Source organism: Gallinula chloropus, assembly GCF_964237585.1.
Source record: "Gallinula chloropus genome assembly, chromosome: Z".
Taxonomy (NCBI): Eukaryota; Metazoa; Chordata; class Aves; order Gruiformes; family Rallidae; genus Gallinula; species Gallinula chloropus.
Window position 1 is genome coordinate 21,045,638 of NC_140089.1, and position 26,291 is coordinate 21,071,928.

Consider the following 26,291-nt stretch of genomic DNA (forward strand, 5'->3'; position numbering starts at 1 on the left):
AAATGAAAAACGAAAGATGTAAAGCTCATAGATTTATTTTTGTCTTGAGAACCTTCAGGAAGGAAGATTTTTCAGCCTCTAATCTTAATGAAACAGCAGTCAGAAGGAGTGATTATCTCTATGAGCTTTACACATTAATTAAAGTGTACTGTATATTCTTGGTTGAACTAGTCCTTGTTACCACCACCTCTGCAAATCTCCCCTTCAAAAAAACAAAGATCCTAACTGCAAAAGAATCCTTGATTTAAACAAGGTAATGAGAAGAGTCATAGTTGATTTTATAGTCTTTTAAGAGCAGAGTCTTTTACAGCAAAGTCCTGATCTATGTGTTAATAAAATAAGGATTTTGAAAGACAGGATTACTTTTAGCGGATTCTGTGTGGGCATCCTGAATATTCAAGCACAGGCACAGAGTCACTACTGGATACACAGCAAACCACAGCTCAATATGTTTGCATTTATTGTCCAGATTTTTTTTAGGTTGCCAAACACTTTGCAAACACTAAGCAGCACATCTGTGAAACACTCCAGTTCAGTGAGGTGACCAGTACTGCATTTCTCCTTTTACTGAAATAACAAGGTCAAAATGTTCCATTTTATGTGCATGCTCTGTATAAGACAACTAAAATGCTATTTCAGAAAGTACTTAGTGTTCTATAAAGCTTTGTGTTGAAAGCATAGCTCAGGGGTCCTCCTCCAATTTAGAGGTCTTTGTCAAGCACTGGGAACAGGTGCCAATCATCTGTGAAAAATCTAATTTAGATCCCCGTGGCAGAGGCTGAAATAGCCCAATATCTGCTGTGGTGCTTCCTACAAGACACTCCTTTCCCCTCCCTAAGCTTATCTCGTTGCCTGTACAGTCTGTAGCCTCTGCAGCAAAGGACATACAGTTCCTGTATGAAACATTTTTTTGAAGCTAGTTATCCTCGGTCCATGGGCTCTTCTTCATTGAAGCAACCATTTAAAGTCCCACCCACGATTCATAATTTATCAGCTTTTCAATTTCTGATATGATCTTGAATAAGGGTATAAACCTAAGCCTGTTTTTAACATTACCTGCCAGTGCCCACTGTTTGTATCCTGACAACCTGATTCTAACCCAGGTGTTTATGGAAGTACCAAAAGCACAGACATGAGGAAAACACCACTGTAACAGACACACATTAGCAACTGCAGCAGTGCCTAATGTTCTTCATGATTCCCCTTACTCTTCTGTTGCAAGCAGCCCCCAACTCCTCCTGTCAGTGCACCTTGGTCACCTCCTTACCCTGGAGCCACCAGAAGAACCAAGTGTTTCCATTTGATCCATTTTAGAAGCACTGGTGGGAGTTTTCTCTTTCCTTAGGGACAAGTGCTTCATTTCATATATGTCTAAAACTGTACTTGCTACTGGGAAATACACTGCCAACATGAACAATCTTCTTGGACCTGAAACAATGACAAATCAATCATTCCACAGACTGGAAATGGATGCTGAAAGCAGAGTTGTGTAAAATTACTATTTCCAAGAAAGAGCAGATAAAACTGGCCTACAATTTATTTAGCAAGTCTTTGCATTCCTGAGAGTCTGTACTGTATTTCAGTGCAAGTCTCCTTAGGTTTGTTTGAAGCAATGTTTTCTTTTGTATCAGAGGAGGCACAAAGTGATTTCTTCTCCCAGTGTTTTTCCTCTGTGCATGCACACCTTTTTTGTCTGATTTCAAAGAAGTTTCCAATTGCATTCCAGAGCAATTAACAATTTATTATGAAATAATTGCCTTGTGACTTTTGTGGCAAGTCATATGTTGTAGAGTGACAAAGACAGTAAGTACAAGATCAGTAGAACCCACTCACCACCTGTGGAGTAACTGTGTCTAAGATAAATTGTCAGATGGGGTCAGTTGACACCTGTGATGTGAAAGAAATGTCTGAAAAACACTCTAAATTTCAAAGCCTATCATACATACCAGTTACCAAATAGTAAGAAATCTACTTTCTGAGCACTACAGTGCTCAGAGGTCTCTGAAACTACTGCTTTTTTTGCTCTGGATGAACGTGTGATTCAATTTAGAATGATGCGTAACTTCTTTCCCTCTGGTACCTCATTCACAATGAACCTTACTTTTTTAGCCTTCCTCTACATAATTCCAATTCTTCATCAAAACCTACAGAAATTTAATAAAATAACCAAAGTAGAATTAGTAAGACACTAGCCAGTGTGAATCCCTTCTCACATTACCTAGGTCACATGCTTTCCAACTGCCCAAATCTCACTGAAACATTTTGATTTCTACCATTTTAATTACACAAGCACACATTTTGGATGCTCTGAAGAGTACCTACCACATTAAGTGCTGACATGCTGAAAACCACGAGTATAGTACCTCTTGACATCAATGTGACTCAATATGCTTGCTAAATTACCCCTCACTTGCCAAGCAGGCAAGCAAAAAAATCAATACTAAAATGTCTGCAGTTAAACTGATAATTTGGGCCCCCTACTACTTCCTGTACATTTCTCTATACACACCTGCTATAGCTTACAAAACCAATTATCTTAATCCTTGAAGCAATTTTGAAAAGGTATTTGCGAAACAGTGAGATTGCAAAAAAAAAGATTATGTTTATTGTTAACATGAAATTTGCATTAGCTGATTAGCTATGTAGCTAAAACAAGAGAATTCTATCACCCACCCTCTGAACCTTGAATTTCTGATGACTTAAAATTTATGGAAGCATCTCATTCTCTTGCCTACAATTAGCAGTATTGAATAAATAGGAACATAGGAATAAACGAGACCATTCAGGGAAGTTTTAACTTCTTTTACTTGTTTTCCAATATAACAAATGCAATAAATGCAAATTTGCACCAAATCCCTGATTAGCGTTTGACCATTTTGGTCAAAGCAGGAAAGCAATTTCATTTACTTCTTTTTTAGTAGGGAATGGGAAAGTAATTTTGAAAGCTCTGCTTTTACTGAAACCAAAGTGCAGCATCTTCACCATTTAGATGTTGTTGATTAAGTTAACACTGGCTAAAGGATGAGTCATTCACCACTATAGAATGTTTTTGTGCCATAATGTTTTGCTTCAAGCAGCACAGAAAGAATAGATTGCCCAAAATACCTTCAGCACTTATTATGTGCAAGACATTAAACTACAATCAAGGAGAAGAAATTGACAGCAATGCTCAGAGGCGAATACGTACATTTTATAGTACGTCCCTCAGGCTGGCTTGTAACCTGTGTGCTACTGACTCCAGACAAGAAAATTTCCAACACTAGGTAATGATGAGAGAGGACTACATTTTGTGAGAACCCCAGGAAATTGTTACACTCAGTTCGTCTCATTTTCCAAATATTGATATAGTATCCTCTGCATCTGTGTAGGAGAAGAAGAGTCAATAGCATAAAGTGTTCTGTTTCATGTATTGATGCAGATAAAGAACATTTCAACACATAGCTCACTCCCTTTATAGGAGGGACCATTACATTTAACCTTGCTGACCTTTACAGCGTCTAATATTAATGAATGTTAACATCTAACCTGTGTATCATTAAAATATAGTTTGTAAACAGTCTTTCAGTCTTAAGCCAAAACCAGCAGAACAGGGAGTACTGGAAAAATCACCACTTCCTTTGATAGCTTCCCCCAATGACTCATTTCCCTCCCTCAAAGAAGACAAAAAATTCCCCTTACTTCCTACCTGAATTTATCTGTTTCAGATTGCACGTGCTGTTTTTTACTTTTGGGCCATCTCACACGGGTTTAACATACTGCCTCTCTCCCGCAAGAAACTGTCATTCTCTCTAATTCCATTACTTTCTGGGATGATCTTGATTTACTGAGGTAAAGGCCCCTCACATCAACACATTTTACAATGTTACAGACTTCATCACATTCTGGTGGATTTTTGTTCCCCTGTTCCTTATTTTCTTTTTCAATATGCAGCTAAGGATTGTGTACAACACACAGTATTCTAAATCCAAAATATACTTCTCATTTTCCTCTACTCAATGCTTGTGTTTATTGAGTCAAAAAAAAAAAAACCCAAACAACCACATTTATAGCTGTTTTAGGCATGAAATCACTCACTAATAGTTTATTCTGAGTTTTTTTCAGCTGTGACATCTAGCATATTTTTTCATCCCTTTTTTTTCTGGAATACAGAAATTATCGGTATTAAAATAAAATATGCTGAAATAATACAAAGCAGGGTCATTACATCCAGTTCTTACCCTTACATATTCTTCTTATAATAATTATAATCTTATAGACAACAATTTTTAACAATGATAACTTTCTTTATCTCCAGGTAATAGAGCCTTACTCAATGTTTCCATCAATCTAGTACATACTTCAATAAATCCACTATAAATACCACTATTCAAGGTGATTTTCTCTGAAACATCAGTTATCCAGCTTTGAATTTGTTTAACACACACTTGATTTACTGATACTGGTTCAGTGTCCTTTTTAAAATTGGACTATCGCTGGAAGAAAGCCATTCAAATATTTATTATGCATTTACCTTGAGCAACTAAAGTTATCATCTGATTGAACAAGATCTGTTTTCCATAGAAAAATATGGAACTTTCTGCATTACTGTTTTGTTTAATCAAATCCAGTATCAGGCATTTCTGTTACAGTGCCTAAGGCTGAACTCAGTTTAACAAGTTACCCATGCTATGCTTGTCTACTTCAAATAGCTCTCTGAAGTGTTATAATCTTCCACATTTATTAAATATTAATGCTAGCAGGAAAGACATCTTACCCAGTGGTATTAGACTGTGTACAAATTGTCCAAGCCTTCTGTCTAAAGTGTTTATCTTTAAGCAGTGTTAATTACTATTCTCCTTAGTGGATGGGTAGGCAGTATGTCATCCTCAGGTGATACTGGCACATCATCCAATTTATTTTCAGATGCAGAAGAGAAATGGTTATGAATACTTGTCTCTTTCCCGCATCAACATTTTACCACCTCCATCCATAAATGGACCTTGACATTCTTTGTCTCCTCTGTACATGAAATTTTAAAACTTTTGCCTCTTTTCCTTCTTACAATGACTCTTTTATTTTCTTAAGTGTGTTTTATATATCCGTAACTTTTAAGTTTTGTACAAATTTATATTTCTCCCTTTGTTTGGACATTTTTTTATTGTTTTAATTGATAACTTTACTCCTCCACTGAAACAGAAGGGCTTAATTAAAATTGTCCTCTTTCTCAAGCATATTTTTGCAGCTTTTTCACTTCCCCATAAACTCTAATATCCAAATACTTATTCATGTTCTTCCATCAGAGTCTTATTTATAGTTGTCCTTATCTTTGCTAAATAAGGCTTTTTATAACTTAAAGTAAATATTTGACTGCTTGGAATTGACTTTTCTTTTCCTTATATTAAAAGCAAACAGATCATAACTACTGATTTATAAGCTGCCAAGCAACTTCCAATGCAGTCATAACCCTAACTTAATCCATCAATTTAAGGCTTTAAATGTGACAAACATATTCATGTAATACCGTTAGAGAAAATCATCATCAGTAACAATGACTTTATACAGTGACTGCTTGCACAACTCTTCCAAACTGAAAATCTACAGTAACAAAAGGTCTTGTTTTTATATATTCAAAAGAGTGCTCAGAGATTAAATTTTCATGTTCTTTGTTCAGTTTCAACAATCTTTAAATATTTCCAGCATTCCAAAATTTAACTATCATATTCAACCGTAATTGTTACTGCTCTAAATTATGTTTTTATTAGTTATCAATTACTTGAAATCAAGCAATGTCATTTTATTGCTGTTTTGGGTTTTCATGGCAAGATTTTGGTAGTAGGGAGAGGTTCTGAAGGTAGCTGTGAGAAGCAGCTGCAGCTAGAAGCTGATCTGTTGCTGGCCAAGGCTGAGCACATCAGCAACTGTGGTGGCACCTCCAGGAAAACATTTAAACAGGGAGAAACAAAAGTCCAAAACACCCAGATTATTTGTATCCAAAGAGAGGAGTGAGAAGGTGTGAGAGAAAAAACTTTGCAGACACCAAGGCCAGTGCAGAAGGAAGGGGAGGAGGTGCTTCAGGCACCAGAGCAGAGATTCCCCTGCAGTCCATGGAAGAGACCTTGGTGGATCAGATGGGGGTCCAAATGAGACTGTGACTGCATGGGAAGGCAGTGCTGGAGCAGGCTCCTGGCAGGACCTGTGGCCCTATGGAGAGAGGAGCCCAGGCTGGAACAGGTTTTTTGGCAGGACTTGTGATCCCATGGTGGAAGACTATTGCCAGTGGGAGGGACCCCATGCTGGAGCAGTAGAGGAGTGTGAGGAGTCATCCCCCTAAGGATGAAGGAGTGGCAGAGACAACGTGTGACCCCCATTCTCTGTCCCCTGTACCTCTGTGGGGGAGGGGGAAGAGAAATCTGGAATAAGATTAGGCCCAGGGAGGGGTGGGAGGAAGGTGTTTTAAGATTTGGGGCTTTTTTCTCATTACTCTATACTGACTTTTCTGGTAATAAAATAGATTCATTTTCTGTGACTCTGTTTTGCCTGTGCCTGTCCTCAACTGTCACCCTGTCCTGACCTCAACCCAGGAGCCTGTCATTACCTTTTCTTTCTTCTGTCCAGCTGAGGAGTACAATGATAGACCTGCTTTGGTGGGCATCTGTCCTCCAGCCAGGGTCAACCCACCACAATTGTAATGCCACATTCCTCTAACTGTATCTATAAACTACTCAAAATGTCCTAGGTAGAATTTAGCCAATGACTGGTTATAAAGTGTCAATAATCATTCAAATTTCCAATCAATTTTTAGAAATACTTGTCACAGAAGATTTTTACACCAGTTGGATTTACAACTTCCTCTTGCTTGTTGTTAATACTTATTGTGTTTGTATTTTTATGTTAATTAATTACAATTTGTAACAATTTATTAAAAATTCACACTATTTTATAGATTTTTTCCCTTTTTTTTTCATTTAACACATTGGTTTGTCTTCTAATCTGTGTCAAACTTGCCTCCTTAAGAGTCTTCCTTCCAATTAGACGATCAAGACTAGGAATCCTCCAGCTACAAGCCCCTTCTCTTTATAAGATGTAGACCAAAACCCCACATCTTCAAAGATACTTGTCAGACTGAATATTTGAACTCTCAATATTCCTAGCTTCTCTCTGCCCTTCATAATTTCTAAGCTTCATACAAACTATCATGCAACATGTTGTCTAATGTACTCCCACTTATATAATCAATTTGATGACATTTTCTGAAAAGTCCATAAACCAGCCTAATTTTGCAAACATCACTGAAACAAACCTATGCCCTGAAGAGAAAAGCATATTCTTAATGCATTAAAGCCCTGTTCTAAATTTTCAATGACAAATCATCAGGCATCTCAATACTGGTAAATTTTCATTGCCCTCTTTGTTGTTTCATCAGCTGTTTAGTTTCCTCAGAGTCTGAGACATGGTGCATTTACCAGAATAAATATTTCTAGCCAAGCTGAGTACCTACTGGTTTGTCATTTTTCACTGGTTAGAAATGTCTAGTCTATTTATTCACTCTTAACTATTTACAGTCACCTTGGTTTTCTAAGCCACCTGTGTTAATGATTTTTTAAGGTTTTTTTCTTCGATACTGGATAGCATAGGAATTCACACCTCCAAATTTTACATTTTCTCCTGCAGTTTATGCCACAGCTTGCTCTCTACAAACCAGAGCTCTGGTCTATGTGTCTTTCAGAAGAGAGAACACTATAGAAACTTTAAAAGAGCCATCAGAATCATATTAACAGATACCTGCAGACTCAAAACAGGACAAGAGGATTCAAAAGGAGCTTTTCTTCCCAGTGATAAACGTCAATCAAAAACCATGATTCTGCTAGGAAAGGCTTCAGTTAAACAGGTTCTCTCCAAATAAAGAATGAGTAGGAAAATAATTTTGAGATAAATTCTGAGACACCAAGTTACATACCATATGGATAACAAATATGATTCTATGATAAATAAATAGTACCAACCAATAGCCAACATGCAGTAGAACACTAGAACAATTGAGATTAAGAAAGAAGAGATATCAGTCAGGCCTGCCTTTGTTTTCCAGGGGAGTATGATTTCCAGAGCATGGCACCATTCATCTGGACAGATAGTACAGTTGCAGGAGGAGTACCTCTGATGCTAATGAAGCAAAGATATTTCTCAAAGTGTGATCTAAAAATAAAGCAAAAATTATTAACATCTCTGGTACTTATAAATAAAATTACAGGAAAAAATACATTCTGGTCCAATCAAACTTTTCCCTAAAAGCCTAAACCATGAGAACTTTCTTTCTAAACGGAGAACATAAGGTATGTTTTTGCTTTTCAGGGTTATTTTGCACTTTATTTTCATTGTTTCCAAATTACTCCTTTCTTAATCTGTTTCCTTTCACCCTATAAGAAATATTCAAAATGTGACGTTCATTTCAATGGGGAAACTTGCCCTCAAGAGATGCCACCACATGAAATATTACTCTGCATACTGGGCTGCTTTTGCTGCAGCCTGGTATCTTTCACATCTATGCAAAGTGGATGTGAACTGCTGTCATTCTCAACCAAATAGAGTGGCCACACAAGTGAGACCGGAGACAAGCTTGCAGCCTTTAGAAAAAGAGAGCCTAGGTACTGCTGGAGTTCTGCAACAGAAAGCAGTATTCCTCCCCTCTGGAAGACCTACACCACTGGGACTACGCCGGTGTCAATGCTGATTAGTGACTCTCCTTCTGATGACTTTAGCCTGCCAGCAGTAGTTATGGTCCCTTGCCATAACACTAGCAAACTTAAAATAAAGTTCACTGCAGCTGTAAATTTGTGTTTACCCCTCCTAGCTTTATTATTGCTTCTTCATTCTCTTTGTCTTTTCTCACTTGTTCACATCCCAGCAATGTGATCAAATGAGAGAAGTGGAGCTTGTTTCTGCATAGCAGACTACCCTTTCTTTCATGCCAGAATCTAGATATAACCCAGGAAAGATTTTGAATTGGCTTCTGAAGTGATAGAGTTGAAAAAGAAACATTTGTCGAATACATTTTGAAAGTAGGTCAGAGGTGAAACAGAATACATAAACTTTAAAAAAAGATCTTTTCTTCAGGATGGGATGCCATGTACTAATGTCACCAGTGCTCTGCTATACATACATGACGAAAAAAATATTGTCTTGTCTAAATTTTGAAACAGGCAATTTGAACGTTTTCTTATGCAAAAAAGAGTGTGAAATACTTGATAGACATCAATATGACAGCAGCTGCTCAGTTTATTTCAGAGCAACTGATGGACTATTAGCCAGGGAATAATTGAGCCTGTAGGTTCTTACAGTTTACTTTGCAAGTGTGACCTATGAGTTTTTAGTTTTATGTGTGTACATCCATCTCTCACAGATCAACTTCAATTGTGAAATCTTTTTCCTCTGTGTATACTTATATAATGAATTCTTTCTGTTGCAAAGTGACCTCTAGAGTCTGAGAACTGGTTTCATTTCAATTTGTGTCAATGAAATACTTGACAAATTGCTCTATTTAGAGTCACGTATATCCTGGATTTCAGTGCTGAGCATTGCTACCCCTCTGACAAAGATAAATCAGGCTGTAAGGTTTGCCCTGTATCTTCATGTCATGACTGCAATTACAGATATGAGTCCAAAGTTCAGTCTCTGAACAAAGTAGGCTGAAACACAGTGACACACTATTTACTTTCATAAAGATTACAGGCATTGTGCAACTTGAAGATTTTAGAAAAGGCCTGAAACATAGTTAAGGAAAACCAAACTTGCTAACTAGGTAACGGTATAGGGAATTTTTTTCTGTATTTTTTTTCTATTTATGTGGCACTAGTTAGATGCACTGTCAGCTCAGTTTAGCTGTGAGACTATTGATTTAACTCTGTTTTTACAACACAGAGTATTTCTGGAGGAAAGCCAGGTCTTGGCTTCTTTTGTGACTCTGAAGGGTTGTCCTGAAAGAGCCGTAACCAAATCATCTTTATTAACCAAAAAACCCAAGAAAATTTGTGTACTGTTGAACTGAAGGCAAAGCCTTCATCAGAGGGATGATAAAATCATCTGCTTGTGATTTGCCCTTCCATATGCTGCACTGATAGAAGCCAATGTTTCTTGGAGCAGCTGCCACTTGTTCTTCTTCTCCTTGCTCCTAAATTATTTGAGCTTCACCTGTTTCTTTCCCAAATTAGCCCAAAATTGTTTTTTATTTCTAGACTTATGCCAACAGTAGCAACTGTACCAACTGGTACCTAGGCTGGAGATCAGTGGGCCATTCACTTCTGAAACAATGTGTTCTTAAGTTCTTTGAATGGTATCAAAGGCTTACAAAATTAGTCCAAGGATTAGAAAATGGAAATTAGTCTTGAGCAATATATATGCATTATACAGAGACTATCATATATCTCAGGGACAAAAAAAGCATATAATGTCAACTCTGAGAAACTGAGCAATCAACCAAAACCACAGAAGACTGTTTTGGTTATGTGATTACCTTAATTAGAAATGGTCTGACTCCAAAATCCTCTGTGAGGCTATTACAAAGTTGTTAAAGTTTTTAAGCCCACATAGAATCAAAATCAGACTATTTCACTGAAGACTTTCTCTTTCTAATATTTTTTTTTTATCATGCTAAGCTCTTACGGACTCTAAAGCCATAAATAAAACTTTATCTTGACAATATCCACTTTGACTTATACAGAAATTATGATTTAAAATTTAAGTCCATGTTTATATTTAAAACTAGTTGAATAAGAGAAAAAAATGGAAAAACATGCAGGCGTTCTATGCTTCAAAATGAGAGTAAGAAAACTGATTATTTATATAGTTACTTTTCTAATATTTGTGAAGAAAAGTGCATGCAAAATTTCTAACATAGCTGTAATTAGTCTAGCTACATTTTTATATTTTCAGTTATATTTACTGGGAGAGTAAGATTTCTTTTCTTTAAATGCCTACTCTTTCCTCTCTAGATCTGATTTCTGTCTAAAAGGTTCTTAGTACACAGAATTCTGATCTGATCTTCAGCAGCGCAAGATGGTGGTTTTTAAACCTTCCAGTAAAGGTTTTAATTCAGCTCTCACAAAAGCAGTGGAAAGCCCTTACTTACTGTGTTGAGTGAAAGCTGAATGCATCCAAAAATCTGGAGTAAGTTTCTTTGACTGGAAGTAAGAGAAAAAAAACAAAAAAGGAAAACAACAAAAAATTTCAATTTCCACCTACCATTTATGATCCAATGTGGCTAAAAGACCATCAGCCACAATTCAGAATCTCTATGTCCTTAAGACTGTTCTTAAAGCAAAAGCCCTAATTGGTTTCTACAGATAATTATCAGTACACGAGATGAATTCCTTCTTTATTGATATCTAAGGCTTATTAGTTGTAAGAGGACCTATTAGTAGAATTTTCTGTATGCTTCATTTCAGAGACTCACACGCAGCTTTTAGTGAAAAAGTATCCCTATAGGCTCTGAAAACCTGCGAAAGATCAGTGGTAAAATCCATGACTTATACATTTAAAAGAAATCTTACAATATACATCAATATATTCCAATCCACCTTCTGCAAGGACATTTTGAAAAATATAAGCATCATTACAAGTATTAATGCTGGTATCACTTTGCAGGGGAAAACAACCCACAAACTCCACAGAACCATGTTTTCTGTAAGCACAACTGTTCAGCCTCCTCACATACAGCCACGCTAAGTCATTATGCAGACTGGGTTAGAAAGGAAAAGGAAGGAGAACTGAATTTGATGTCATGCTTGCTTTTGTTTTTTTAAATGGGGTTTGAATTGAAGATTTTTTTATACGATATTGAAGTAAAATTGAGTAAAGGCAAGATGTCATAGGCAGGATCACTAATCAAACACAGTCTAGATAATATGCACCATGTCTTGCTCAATGGGAAGTAATTACTATAACATTAGCTTTGCAGTGTTTAAACAACCATTTCATTATATTTTTTTCTACACTGATTAAATTTTCTCAGCATTTATAATGCATCATTACATCTGCTTTGTGCACAGATAATGCACAGCATAGCTACTCATTAAAACTTCCCTGCTCTCCTTCATAATTTTTAATAAATCTAATTTGACTGATTTGCATAAAGTTTTTAAAAGAATTGTTAGTTCTTTATTAACACCATATCTTAGACATGAATTGAGTAGGCTACCACTTGCCAAAGCAGCTTTTTTTCATTTCCAAACCTCAGGGAACTACACATACCAGAGGTAAATAAGAGTAAGCTTTAGTCACAAACCTTGATATACTCCAGCAGCCCACAGTCTCAGTCTTCTGGTCCTTAATAATCTTTGCAGATCTGAAGGATACTTCAGAGAACAACTAAGAAAATAACCTGCTTGAATTGTCACAACAAGAACTTTATATTATCTCAAGCAAAAATCTGCATGACTATTAATCCAAGTGTACAAGATGGTTACTCTGGACAGAACTTTATTAACCTGTGGAAAAAAAAAAAACTTATTATTTTTGTACTAATAAATGAAGAAGCTTAGCTTATTTCTTTAAACCGTTGAGAAGCAGATGATTTCTTTTAATTATTTAATTTTGTCATTAGATGCAAGACAAAACAGACATTTTTATTTATCATTTACAATATTTTAGTTCTCTGCCAGGCCCTACACAATCTTTTTTTTTCTTTTATAAAAGTCTTGCTTTGTATTTATTTATCTCCCATTTGAACAATGTAATGAACTCTCAGATCTGCCAGACTGCCAAATCTGCGAGTCCTGAGGGCTCTAGCTCCCAAATACACAATTTCTGATTATTGGAAATTTGAAGCTCCATTCCCACTCATAAAGCATCACAAAGTTTGGAGAAAAACTTTGTGATCAGGGTGAAAGCACTCCTCTGGCTGTCATCAGAATGAAATATCCATCTTCACTCATCGCTCCATCAGAAAATAACAAATCCTGACAAATGAGAAGGCTCAATCAAAGCCACATTCTACTTCCACTGACATTGATGTAAATTTAAAGAAACTTCTCTGATTTTGAGGGGGTTAAGCTAGTAGTATTCACGATGAGGATTCACCCTGACATGTTTAACATTTCAGTTACTTTAATTAGAGTAACTTCAAAAATGAAGTGCTGAAGAAGATGCCATCTTGATTTCCTTTCACATCATTACTATCACATATTTCTAAAACTGTTCAGGTCAAGACACTGTTACCCCAGACAGAATGCATATAGGGGACAATATTGTGAGTATAGCTGTGCAAACAGGCTTTGAAAGCTGAGGAATAACCTCATATTACCAGAAGGGCGAGGTGGGAAACAGATTGAAATACTTTTTGTGACTCGTTTAGATGTCTATGTGCCAATCAGTTGTGGCTGAACTTTTGCACTGGGTAATATTTTTTTTTTCCCAAAAGAATGCTATTATTTCTTTAAAAATTTTCCCCATAGCCCACTTTCCTTCTGTGTGCAAGCTGATGTGCTTCTCCTTGCTCTACAGTCACTTCACAACAGGAAAAGAAAAGACATCTTCTATTCTTGCTACAGACACAAATATTTTCTTTCAGGAGCTTTTATCGACCCAGTAAATTATAATTTGTCCTCTACTGAAATAGAACATTTCTGACTGGAAGTTTTTCTTTGATGGGAATTAAACACCACCGGCATTTTATTAGATGTACCTGGTCTATACTAACTAGATAGCAACAGAAGTTTTACACTGGACATGAAAGCATAGCATCAGTTTCAGCTTTATGGGCACGCTGAAAATAATTACTCCTCAGTATTCTTTGTCTCAGGAAAGATCACTCTTCTATCCTCACGCATCTCTGTAGGCAGAAGTTCTTGAAGTACTTCTCCTGTATATATACACAACAATACTATTTCAAAAGAAAGTGCTGGCTTGTGATCAAAGAGAATAAATGCTCCCCTTTCTCCTTTACCCCTCAGAGAGGCCACACTATTTGAAGTTTTGTAAATAAGCCAATTTTTTTTTAAAAAAGAACAACAACAACAAAAAAAAGAGATTGTAAAGGCAATAGCTTGACGTCAGGGGAAAAAAAAAGGGAGGGGGCGGGGGCCAAAGATAAGAAAGCACCAGAGAATAACATCTGTCTTAAAAGTCAGAACCACTCTGGGGTCCCATAATGAAATAAACTTTTAAGATCCTGCCATTTGACAGGGTTAGAAGTTTCTCTATTGAAGAGAACGCTCTTCTGCAGAAAGCTTCATTCCCCTTTATCTTCAGCTACCAGCAAATCTGAGGCAGGAAACAAGAGCTTTAAGAGCCAAGCATACCACAAGACTTCAACCTTTAGATCATGAGACCAGATCCTTCAGAGGTGAACAGCGCAGTTCTCATGATACAGTACCCTCTCTTTCTTTGTAAACAGGAGGAGAGAGAGTGTCCTATGGCTCATTTATACTCTTCAGCAAAGATCAGAACTTTTTGCTTTCTTTTCTCTTGAAACCATTTTATTTCGTTTTACGCTCAGAACAATCACCCATCACACCAAATAGATTATGTGCTTTTCCATGCATTACACTGACCTTTTCTTAAGGAGCACGGCAGTCAGTGACCAAGGGGTCTCCATAAAAGGATCCACATTCATCCTACCACAGGTCTCTGCTTGAAACCCATAGGATTTGTAGGTGAGCACTTTCTTTCCATTGGCATCACTAATACCTACTGCTTCCTATAAAGCTAGTATGTCCATGCAAGTGACTTCACAGATAAAGGGGCAAGAATTTTTTTTTTCCTGAGAACTTGCAGGCAAATGACCTTGACAAAAGCTGCCTATATAAGAAGGAATCAAATCTACAATATTAAGGCATCTGCTACAAAATGAAACAACTCTTAAAATTAACTCAATGAAAGAGACTAGGCATACGTAATTGTAGCATAAAGGGTGGTAAAATATTTTTCAACATGATGTTAGATGAGAGGAATAGTCCCCTATTTGACTGCACACTGTTTCCTTCTTTTCTTCCTGATGAGGGGACAGAGCATTCGCTGCTCAGATCAATAGGCATGGCCTAACTTTGCAAGGGTTGCTCTGCAATTCAGGAAAAATACTTATGATAATAAAAATACCCTGCCTCATGAACGTTAATTGTAAAACTAATTCAGTTACATTTCATGATCACCCTTTTGTCTAACTTGCTGTTCAAGATCCTTAATGGCTCGTACATTGCAATATTTTTCTATTTACTCGCAGAAATCCTTCAGTCACTACACTGATATGCACAATTTCAGTGCTAAAAAGCAAGTGGTGGACAAATATAAGAACAAATCAACAAATGCAGACTGTAAATTTGAGGCCAAATAGTAGGAAGTGAAGAGAAAAAACTGAAATTCACAGAAACTTTTTAAAGACACAGTTGAAAAATATCATGAACCACCTTGGTTAAGAAGTAGCCAGATCCCATTTTCACTCAGTCATAACTCTCAGTGTATTACAAATACATTAATGTCTGCTTGTTCTCACATAAACATCTCTGTTATCCACGCAACATGGTCTTCTTATGAAGGTCTTCCTAAAATAAATTGCATCCGTTGCTTCTACAAATATCCCCAAGTCTCCTGAGTATTTCTTCATTTTTAACAAAATCCCTATTCTGTTCTCCCTTGCATTAATACCTCTAGAGTAATTATTGGTCATTTATCAGCTGCAGAAAAATTATATTCTCTTCCTTTTTAACATGTAGCAATACCAGACATTAGACGTTTGAATACAAGAGATGCTTACGCAGATCGTGGCCTCTGCAAGAAAGATAGCTATGTAGATGACACAACCAAGGACAGCTTAAAGTCATACAAGAGGAGAGAGCATCTTCAGCAGAAAGCTTTCTGAAAAGCTGGCCTGAATCTGAGAAGAAACACTCCAGAGCAACACTGGATTCAGGACACACAAAACACATCTGCATGTTCTTGATTAGAACGCAATTCAAAATCCTGTGGCTATTCTTACAAGAAAACATTTAGAGGCAATTTGTCCTATCCACCCCTTTGTAGATAAAAGGGGAACAGCTTCCAACTCAAAACTGTCTTTATGCCTACTTTTGTACATAAACCCCTTCTCCCTCTCCCACTTATTTTTCCTCAAGTTTTCTGTCTTGCATAACAGTTTTTGTCATTTTTATGTTTTCTGTTAAATAGGTAATCCAGGATGCTGAAACCACTTGTGTAAGGATGTACCTTTGCTTGAATGAGCAGGAGTTTCATGGACTTTTAGTGCTCAGAACTTTATGAAGTATTTCAAGGGTGTGCATATGCATGTTCATGCCTATAGAAATACAGCTTTCATCACTCCAAACATTTTAGTTCCTGTGAAAAGAAAAAGAATTAATGGCAATTGCTATTCAGGATATTCAGGATCAAGGCAGCTACCTTGCACAAGTGGACAGTCTGGCTGCAGTTCACCAAAACAATGAATACCTGATGTGCATGGAGTGGCATCTACTGCTGTTCCTGCTTTCTTCTCTATCTGGAGTGTCCCCAGGCATTCCTATTTCTGCTTCTCCCCTCTGTGGCCATAGCCTGATTCAATTTCAGTAATATTAGTCTCTGACTCAAGTTTAACCAATGAAAGTGAAGAATTTACAAAATAAGAACTTAGACCAGCCAACAAGTGAAGTGTGACTGCAAAATGCCCACTTCTCACCTAGCAGGAATAGTGCAGCCCTGCCAAGAGATCCAGTAGGGTCAGGCCAGAAAAGGCTGCCTCATGGAGGATCAGCAGGAGTCATTCCACAAAGACCTCATCTCTGTTTGCAGGCTGCTCTTTGGAGTTAGACTAGAAAATAATTTTTTAATACTTTTTTAAAAAGCAAAGATTTATTATTGTTCTGTTCTGCTAAGGAGAACAGAAATAAAAAATAGAATTTGGGGCAAAGACAGCAGCACATTCTGGCAGCAAGTATACTCATTTCTTTCTGAAAGATAATACAGTCAAGATCTATCCCATAAAGGGTTTCATCTACTGCTGTTCCACTTCCTCACATTCAAACTGAATAGATCAGAAATTGTTTTCCAGGGGACTCTGAGCCAGAAATCATTCTTTCTATCCAGGTTGCTGTACAAATGAAAAAAGTTAGCAAGCCTAACAAGACAATAAGGGAAGAAAATGTGGTGTAAAGAGGAAACCTGAAAAGAGAAGTGAGTAGAAGCAGTATTCACAATGCAAATTTGACATAATCTACAGACAAAGTACAGCAGACTTGCAGGAAAAAATTAGTTTAGTATAAAAAGCTGTATGCATAGCAATTCCCCTTGAGAGGTGTCAGGAAATGCAACAAAAAAACTTTGCTCTGAAACACTCCTCTGATACACCATTTTAAATATTACCACTCTACAGACAAGCCCCAGAGAAAATTTTCAGACTAATTTCAAGCTCTACAACTGAAAAGCCAAGCTTTCCACAAGATCAACTAATCTGTTGATTAGTTCTTCTATGCCTAAATTCTCCCAAATCTCTTCATGAGAAAGCAATATTCACTAAATTTTGCACTCTGTGTTCAGTCACATCTTGAAGTGTGCAGGCATTCTGCAGCACACAATGGCTGCAGGCTTAAGTAACACTGAACGTTAGGCTTTCAAAGCTCACAAGGTGACATCCCCAGCACTGCCACAGTGCAATTACTGAATGACAACACACAGACATGAAATTCAGAACTTTGTGCCACCTATTTGGCACCACAGGCTTTGGGCAAAATCCTTCATATCTGTCTTATTTCATTTCCTCAGTGGGAAAAGGACATCTGCTTTGTACCAGTGACCAGGGAACTTATTTCTAAAGTATCTGTGACTGTGGAAATGCAGGCCTTGCTCATTTAATGTGTGTGAATGTTCTAGTTTTGTGTGGCTGGGTTTTGGTGGAGAAGGGGGACTTCTGCAAGAAGCATCTAGAAGCTCTCTGCAGGCTCAACAGAGAAAACACCAGCCAACTCAAGGCTGGAGTTGCTGTTGACCAAAGCTGAGCCCATCAGCGATGGTCACAGCACCTCTGGGAATCACATTTAGGAGAAAAAAAATACTAGCGGCTGATTTTTGCTCCCAGAGAAGAGAGTGAGAAGATGTAAGAAACTGTGCAGGCACCCAGGTCAACGAAGAAGGGAGTAGAGGAGGCACTCCAGGTGCTGGAGAGAAAGATGCCCCTGCAACCTGTGGAGAAACCCGTGATGGAGCAGTTGTCCCCCCACAGCCAATGGAAAAGGTTGAGACCCCACCTGCAGCCCGTGGAGAGGACCCATGCTGGGCATACAGAAGACGCTGTGATGCACTTTGGGGCAAGCCTCTCCAGCAGTTGCAGCTGGAGGAGAGAGACACAGAGCGAGAGAGAGAGAGAGAGAGAGAGAGAGAGAGAGAGAGAGAGAGAGACCCACCCTGGAGTGGGTTTGCCGAGGTCGGGGCTTATGACTCTGAGCGGGACCAGGCTGGAGCAGTCTCGGCCTGAGAGACTGAGGCATTCTGTTATTCTATGACTGTACCTCATAGAAGTGACCCACGCTGGGGCAGCTGGCAAAGAGCTGAAGCGCCCGTGTGTTGGGACTCATGCTGGAGAAGTTCATGGAGGACTGTCTGCCGTGGGTGAGACCCCACACTGGAGCAGGGGAAGGGTGTGAGGAATGCCTCCCCCCCCACCGCCCCCACCACCTCCAACCCACTAAGAAGGAGAACACCTCATGGGGAACTGACCGAAACCTCCATTTCCCTATTCCCTGCCCCTCCCTGCCACAAGTAGGGGGAGGGGAAGAGGGGAGCAAAATCATGACTAAAGTGAAGTCTGCTAAGAAGGGAGGGGTGGGGGGAGGTGCTTTAAGATCTGGTCACACTTATCATTACACAACACAGGTGTCACTGGGTGTGTGGTGTAGAGTAATAAATAAGATCGTTTTGTTTCCTTTCTTCTGTATTGAGTCTGTTTTTCCCATGTGTCTGATTGTGGAATGATCTCTCCCTTTCCTTCTCTCCACTTCTAAGCCTCTCAATAAATATTTTCTCCCCTATCCAACTGGAAAGGGGAGTGATAGAGCGACTTTGGTGGGTATCTGGCCTCCAGCCAGGGTCAAACCACCACAGTGAAGTACACTGTGTTGCCCAGAGCTCATGCATTTTAAGTAAAGATATCACTAGCAAGCAGTCAGTGGTACCTAGTAGCACAGCTGTCAGTACTCCTATTACATAAAAGGGAATTCTCAGGTATTTGGAAACTGTTTGGATTGGATGTCAGCTTAGATCATAGGGATTGATGCTGGAAAAACCCTTTTTCAAATAGAAAGTCACTCAACTGCTCAATTAAATTGAGCTCTATTGCCTCATTCCTGAAGTCTGACTGGAGCTACAGTGGAACAGACTGCTAAATCAGCACTGAAAGCTATTCATTTTCTTAAGCTCCTTAAAATACCTGCATCAAATCACTGAAGTATTTCTGCTGTGGCATGTTTTCATAGAAAAGATGGGTATGTAATCTTCTCTGCCCATCAAAAGCATCCAGCAGCAATATCAACAACGCTCTCAAACTAAGATGACACTTCTACTTTTTTCTACCTTTCATACTGTCTTTAAGAGCATAGATCATAAAATATATGTTACCACTAGATGTACTAAGACCAGAAAAAAGACAAAAACATTTTAATAAAAAGCATTATTTCCAGGGGCCATATAGACACTAGACATACCACATTATGATGGTGTAACTTGATCACTTCCACTTACTGCATTTTCGGCTTCATCCACACCTGCAGAGTGCCAAGGTGAACATTTTTATTTGAAATGTCAAGGTATGGAGAAAGCACAAGGACTTTTGACTGGAACTCTTTTCACTGTTAGACCATTTGTTTTCAACTGAACACATTATAGCTTATATGCATTTTCCTTCCCCTTTCTCAGTCTGGGGGCGGCGGGGAGAGCTAGTTGAAAATCTACATCTGACCACTGTGACAGCTGCTCTCAAAAAGGTTTTCCCATCTAACAGGGATTACAATTTTTTTTCTGGTTAGTGAACAAGTATAATGTTACTTTTCACATTTCTTAAAGCAAGCTGGTCTATATTTTACAGGAATTGAAACTGTATGACACATAAGAAAAAACTGAAAATGTAATCTTATAAACTATTAACATTGTTTGAAAATACCTACATTCAATATATATTCTGAAGTTTAACCAAGTGGTTATTTTTTTTCCTACATAACATGGTCTAAAACAGAACATTTTATCCTATTCTAATCTTTTTCTTCTGTGTTTTTGGTGGTTTGTTTTTTTTTTCCACAGTCCTGCATACCTTTTTGGACTTTCTTAAAGATAAGTTATTGGGCCCAGCACGTGTACTTAAAGTGTTCCTGATACAGAAAGATTTATGATATTATAATCTTAAAATCCAAATCTTTACCATATACTCACATAGTTCTGAATAGAACTGAACAAAGAAAGAAGAAAAAACAAAGTATGCCACTAAGGAAAAATTAAATTTAAAGTAACAGAGTTGTTTGCTGGATTGTTTTTATTATTATTATTATTTTTAAATATGCCTGTTTGAATCTGTCTTGCCACCATGCTGGAAGTTCAAAGAACAATTTCTTTTATATGTGTTTCTGTCTTGAACTTCAATACGCAGTCTTTCACCTTAAATTAATCACCGTACTGTAGGTCTGTAGCATACAACGGTCTCCCATTTCTGTTCTCTGCTTTCCCCAGCATCCTCACCTCTCTTTGTTGGACTCCAGTAATGTCTAAGCATCTATCAGAACTTCAAGAACTCATTTCAGCATAACAAAAGGTGAGGAAAAGGGGAAGAAAGCGACCATCCCATAAAATAAATTTGAGTGCAGGTTCTCAGAAAGTTCATAATTTGGAGATTCTGGCTTCTTGTAGCCTCCTGGACTTCTGGTATGTGTCTATCATTGCCTCTTCATGTGATGTTGAAAGTGTTGATGACTGCCATAGGGTGAATTGCTCTATACACATGGCTTAAACAGAAGGCAACCACAGGCAATCAAACACCTAAGTATTGCCATGATTCAAATTACGTCACAAACTACAGTGGGTCTCTATGGAAATAATTCGCTTTTTACGGAGGTAGCTCTGTTTATGAGCTGCAAAATGTTTTGAATCAGATGTCTGCTGTTCAAATCTGTTACTTCTGGCAAGACTTTTGAATGATACCTTAGGGAGCAATTCTGGACAAGTAGAGGAATTGTCTATAAAAGTTTACAGGAGGTCATTCTTTAAATATATCCTATGCTGTACTTGATCATTTTGTACATTTTCACTAATGCATGTCTCCCTCTCTATGGGCCTCACCTCATGAAGCCAGAAATTTGTCAGGTCTTCATGCTTCTTTTTTCCACTTGATCTCATCTTGTAAACTGGGGCTGGGGAGTCTTGAGTATTTTGGACAACAGAACACAAACTCATTGGACGTCTGCTCCTTTTCACATTGCTGGCAGAGTACTTAAAAAAAAAAAAGTGAATTTGCTCATTTTAAAGTTAATTTCCATTGCACGATATAGAAGGGACCATCAATAACTGGGAGTTCCTTTCTGCAGCAAGGAGTCACTCACAGATGACATCAGGATCAGCAATGAGCAACATGAGCAGACAATGGAGCTAGGATAGAATTGAAACTGTGACTGAATTCTCTAACCTGTTTGTCTCAAATGTGTCTCACTTCATATCTGAGAGAGTCTTATTTCCAAAAACAGCAAGTCCAAGCAGGAAGCAGGGCCAGGCCGCAACAGAGGTACCATCTTGACATTCAGCAGGAGCCTTAACAGACCTCTGAGACAAGTTCGGTGATATGAAGCCAGTGGGCAGATAAGTGTTATTTATCCACACAAAAGGGAAAACTAAAGCTTTAGGAAGGCACACAGTGAGAATTTCTGTTCACACCCCAGACTTTTAGCCTTGTGACACAGTACCCACTACAAAATAAGTTTCTGTCCTAGAAAGGCTCCAGGCTCTAACACAGGTGCTAATGTCAGTAACCAAGTCACAGTGGAAAATCCAATTCCTGCAGGGTAATCATAAAACAGAAGATGAGAAAAAAATATGATAGATGACCAAGAAACTATATAAAGTTGATAAATTTTTGAAAATTAGAATTAAAAAATGCTTACAGTAGGTTCAAATTGCAACACTTAAATCACTAACACTGTCGACAAATCTTTTTCTATAAGAAATTACACTTTATAATGAATGATTCAGTATAACAAAAAGTGAACTGTAGGATTCTCCTGTCACATCCCTACATGCCTTTATATTAGAATTTTACTTTCTTTGCTTATTCTTATCTGCCAGTGAAAGATCTGAAAGATTTGGGACTGTAAAATCTGCCAACAGTGCCAGCATTGTAATAGAGTCACACAGATGTGTTATTTTTTCTGTAAATGGATTAAAGCAGGAAGGTAGACAAAAAAAAACTTTGTTTGCAAATGGGACTCAGTGCATGATCTTCCAAGAGTGAAGACCAGAACCCCTGAATCATTACAGCAGTTCACCCAGGCCTTGACTCTGCTCCTTTGCAATTAACAGAGGTTTTGTTCCTAACTTCAATCAGATGAAGGCATAGTCTGGTAGTATCTGAAATTTCATACACATACAAGAAATGCCACAGTGGAGTATCAGGAAAACATTTTAATAAGTCAGCATAATTTCAAGTATAACATGCTGTTCAAATATCAAATCCTCTGCCTTTCAAAGATAAGACTTTCTACAACAGGAATCACGGAATAATCATGCCTGTGGAGAAAAAAAAAAAGGCAAAGAGAGAAAACTTTTAACAAAATCAAAAGCTGGATTTTTGGAAGACAATATATTGCATCTAAATGTCTGGTTTAGTGTCTAAAAGTTTTAAATTCATGTTGTTACTCAAAAACTAGGTCATTTTCTTCATTTTTTTTTAATTCTACTCTGGAATGAAGACTCATAAAAGCAGAAATATACATATAAAAACTGCAAAGTAGGATGTTGTAAATCTACATTTACTATTGAAACTAAATTTCATCAAATGCAGCATATTTGCCACTTAGTCTAATTTTAAGTTATTTTTCCCAGGTTTTGCTATGGAATTAAGCATTGTGCCTTGCAGTTGACTATCAGAGCTTCAGAGTGGAAGTGAGGTACATGCACTAGCAAATGAGCATTTCAAAGCATCCCCAATAAAACCTGAAAAGCCTTCTAGAATTGGTTATTCCTACCAGCAACCACATTTATAACTCTGCATCATCCATAGAGCTGAGACTGATAAATATGCTGAAAAGGTCACATCGTGTAGCAGCTGCTAAAGGGATACTACGAAAGGCCACAAGTAATAAGTCAAGCAGGAAAAATTTACTCACTAATCTTAACACTCTTACAGTCCTTTCTTGAAAAAAAAGCAAAATTGTTTGCTGAAGCAGAGGATGCCCTTGTCTACCTACCACTTTCTGTGCCTTCCTTTTTGAAGTCCTCTACTTAGGCAAACTATTTTGTACATTTTCATTGTGAAATCTGGCCTTGTAAAAATACAGATGAAAAGAGGGTAAGAATCACACAATGTGTGATGCAGGTCCATCTCAGCATGATAATGACCCGTTTTTTTCCAAATAATAAGATGCGCATCAGGTACCTGACACAACTTCCAGTGACTGACAATTTTCTCAGCATATGGAACATCACAAATAACATGGCTTTTGTTTTGTCAGCTTTTAATTCATCCATTTACTACTTCATTACAGCCCTATCATGGCAGTGACACAACTGAAACTGCTTCTCTTCTTTGTATTTCCCATTTCCTACTACAAAATAAATCCAGACAGAGGTATACCTATTAGGTATAAGGGTTAATTCCAAAAATGAGTGTAATAAATGCTCTCAAAGCATCTACGGGCTCCTGCAGCAAATCTTGGATACAGACAGCCTTTTCACAACAGAAAGTGTATTTAGAAACAAAGTAGATGGAACATCAGCTTACCTCACAGGATAAAATAATGGCAATATTTGTATTGGCAGAGTTCACAGGGAAATAGTTACTGTTTTGTAGGAAATTTTTAAAGATAAAATAAGGGTTGGCTCATCAATAATGTAAACTAAATTTCAACAGCAAGCAACCCAGGAAACAAAGTTTCTTCATTAGAATTATTTTGCTGTTGTTTTCCACTCAGTGGCACAGATAATTTAAAATGATAACCAACAGTTGACCAAAATAAAGCTCCTGATAAAGAGCAGCTTTAGGAGGGCAGGAAACTTTAGCAGGAATGTATTCTGCCACCCTAAACTTTCAGATGCAAATGACATGAAATCTGAGTATCTGGCTACAATAGTGCCCCCAGGTGACATCCCTGTTTCTATCAGTTATTCCTGTGTGCTCATGCTGGAACAGTACTGGAAGGGACTTTTATCAAGCTGTTCAGGACCTGCCTTTCCAGCACTTTGGAGCTAGAGTTCATCCCCTGGAAAGTCTGTGATGCACATATAAATTCCACTTCAGCAGCAGAAAAGAGCAGACTACAGAGCATGTGAAGATCAGACCAGATTTGTCTCTTACACAGTCAAACAGCCTTGATGGGAAAGAAATCAGCTTCTATGCAAAGCACAGCTGATGGATGCTGCACAGAAGCTTCACATTGCCAAGAAATCAGTACAATCTCACCAGCTAGGCTAATGGGCAGGGAAGGTTTATTTGTTTCATCAGCCAGGAGAACATACAAAACAAAGGATGAGTTTAAAGGAGAGGAGGATACTTCCAAGAAAGATTTACTGCAAGTCAATTTTATGAATTTGCTACAGTATTACACAGCTGCTCTTCTGTACATCTTCAACAGACATTTTAACATACATTTATTCTGCTACCAGTATTTGCCAAGGAGAAAAATACTTTTAAAAAAGTATGCTGAGAAGCATAGGGGAATTTGTAAGTGTGCAAGATAAAGCAGGCCATTAGGCTGGAGAGATGTTCAGTGATGGAACAGGTAATTCTCAGCCTTTATTCTGAGATCATACATTCACTGGAGAAGTGCCAAACCTCTCTTTTGGCACAAAGAAAAGTTTAATCCAGCACTAGATATATATGTGATTTTTCTTGCTCCATCAATGAGAGCACCCTTAGGCAGTGCTAATAAGGGTTTAGGGAAGAAGATACAATCCTTTGGCATCCCTGGTAAATCTAGCCTTGAAGCATAGGCACAGCATCTAGGAGTACACTCCACTCCTGGTATCTATCTGCCAAAGTTCTCCTATATCTGACCTAACTGCATACCTTTAGCCTAGGGAGGTCAGTATGCATGCCATGCATTCCTGCTGTCTCCCCTGAACTGGCCTCAGGAGTCTCATTTAAAGTCCATTTACACTGCTGAAGTATCACCTAAAGGCCCAGATGTAGCCAGCATGTATCTTTCACTGTAAGACAAATGGAAACCCAGAGGGATTTAATGTCTACTACTCTCCCAAAAAGAGACACTGTTCATTAAAAAGTAGCTATAAAGAATTCTGAAACTTTAATGAAAGTTTGTCCATCAAACCACCTTTTCTGTAGCAAGGATCGTTCCCTGTTAATTCACACAGGTTTCTCCAAGAACACTTGCAAATTACTGAGGTCAAGACAAGCATACATTGCTCATAACTGACAGAGAAACCTGACGTGGAGAGAGTAACATATTTGCTATCCATACACCTCTTCCTTTCAAGAACTGAAACAACACTGATGTCACCACCAAACCTTTGGTATTAAAAGATGCCTGATTGAGCACTACAGCTCTCCAGGTATGTGCTGATGTTGCTACATCCATTGCAGAGTGACACTATACAATAAGGCAACATATGTCCCTGATGTGCAAATATACCAGAAAGACACCTTACTCCACCCTAGAAAATATTTAAACACCTTTAAGCCTGCGTTCAGGGGCAGGCCTTGAAGCTTCAGGTGCATGGGGCCTTACAGAACTGAAGCCCTATTCCCTAGAAACTAAGAGATGTTTTTTCAGACCAGCAAAGAAATACAGATTCTACATCTGACATCAGGGGTTTTCTTTTGGTCAGTTGGAATTCAATAGGGTGTACAAGTGTATTTTCACTTGCTGCCTGAGGAAGAAAAATCAACAGCTGCCATTTTGGAAGTTGTGCATTTGAAAGGCTGGCTGCTCCAAAAATTTAATCAAAAACTAGGAGTCCCCAGATAGCTGTTCCAGCTTATTAAGGGTGAAAATGTTTTAAACACCTATGATTCAGGATTTATTTTCATAAAAAGAAGTCAGGACAGCTGTAGCTTATTGTTTTCTAACCACTTCATGCAAGTGGATGAAAGAGCTATCTTATTCATAACAGTCCAGACAACAATGCCCTCT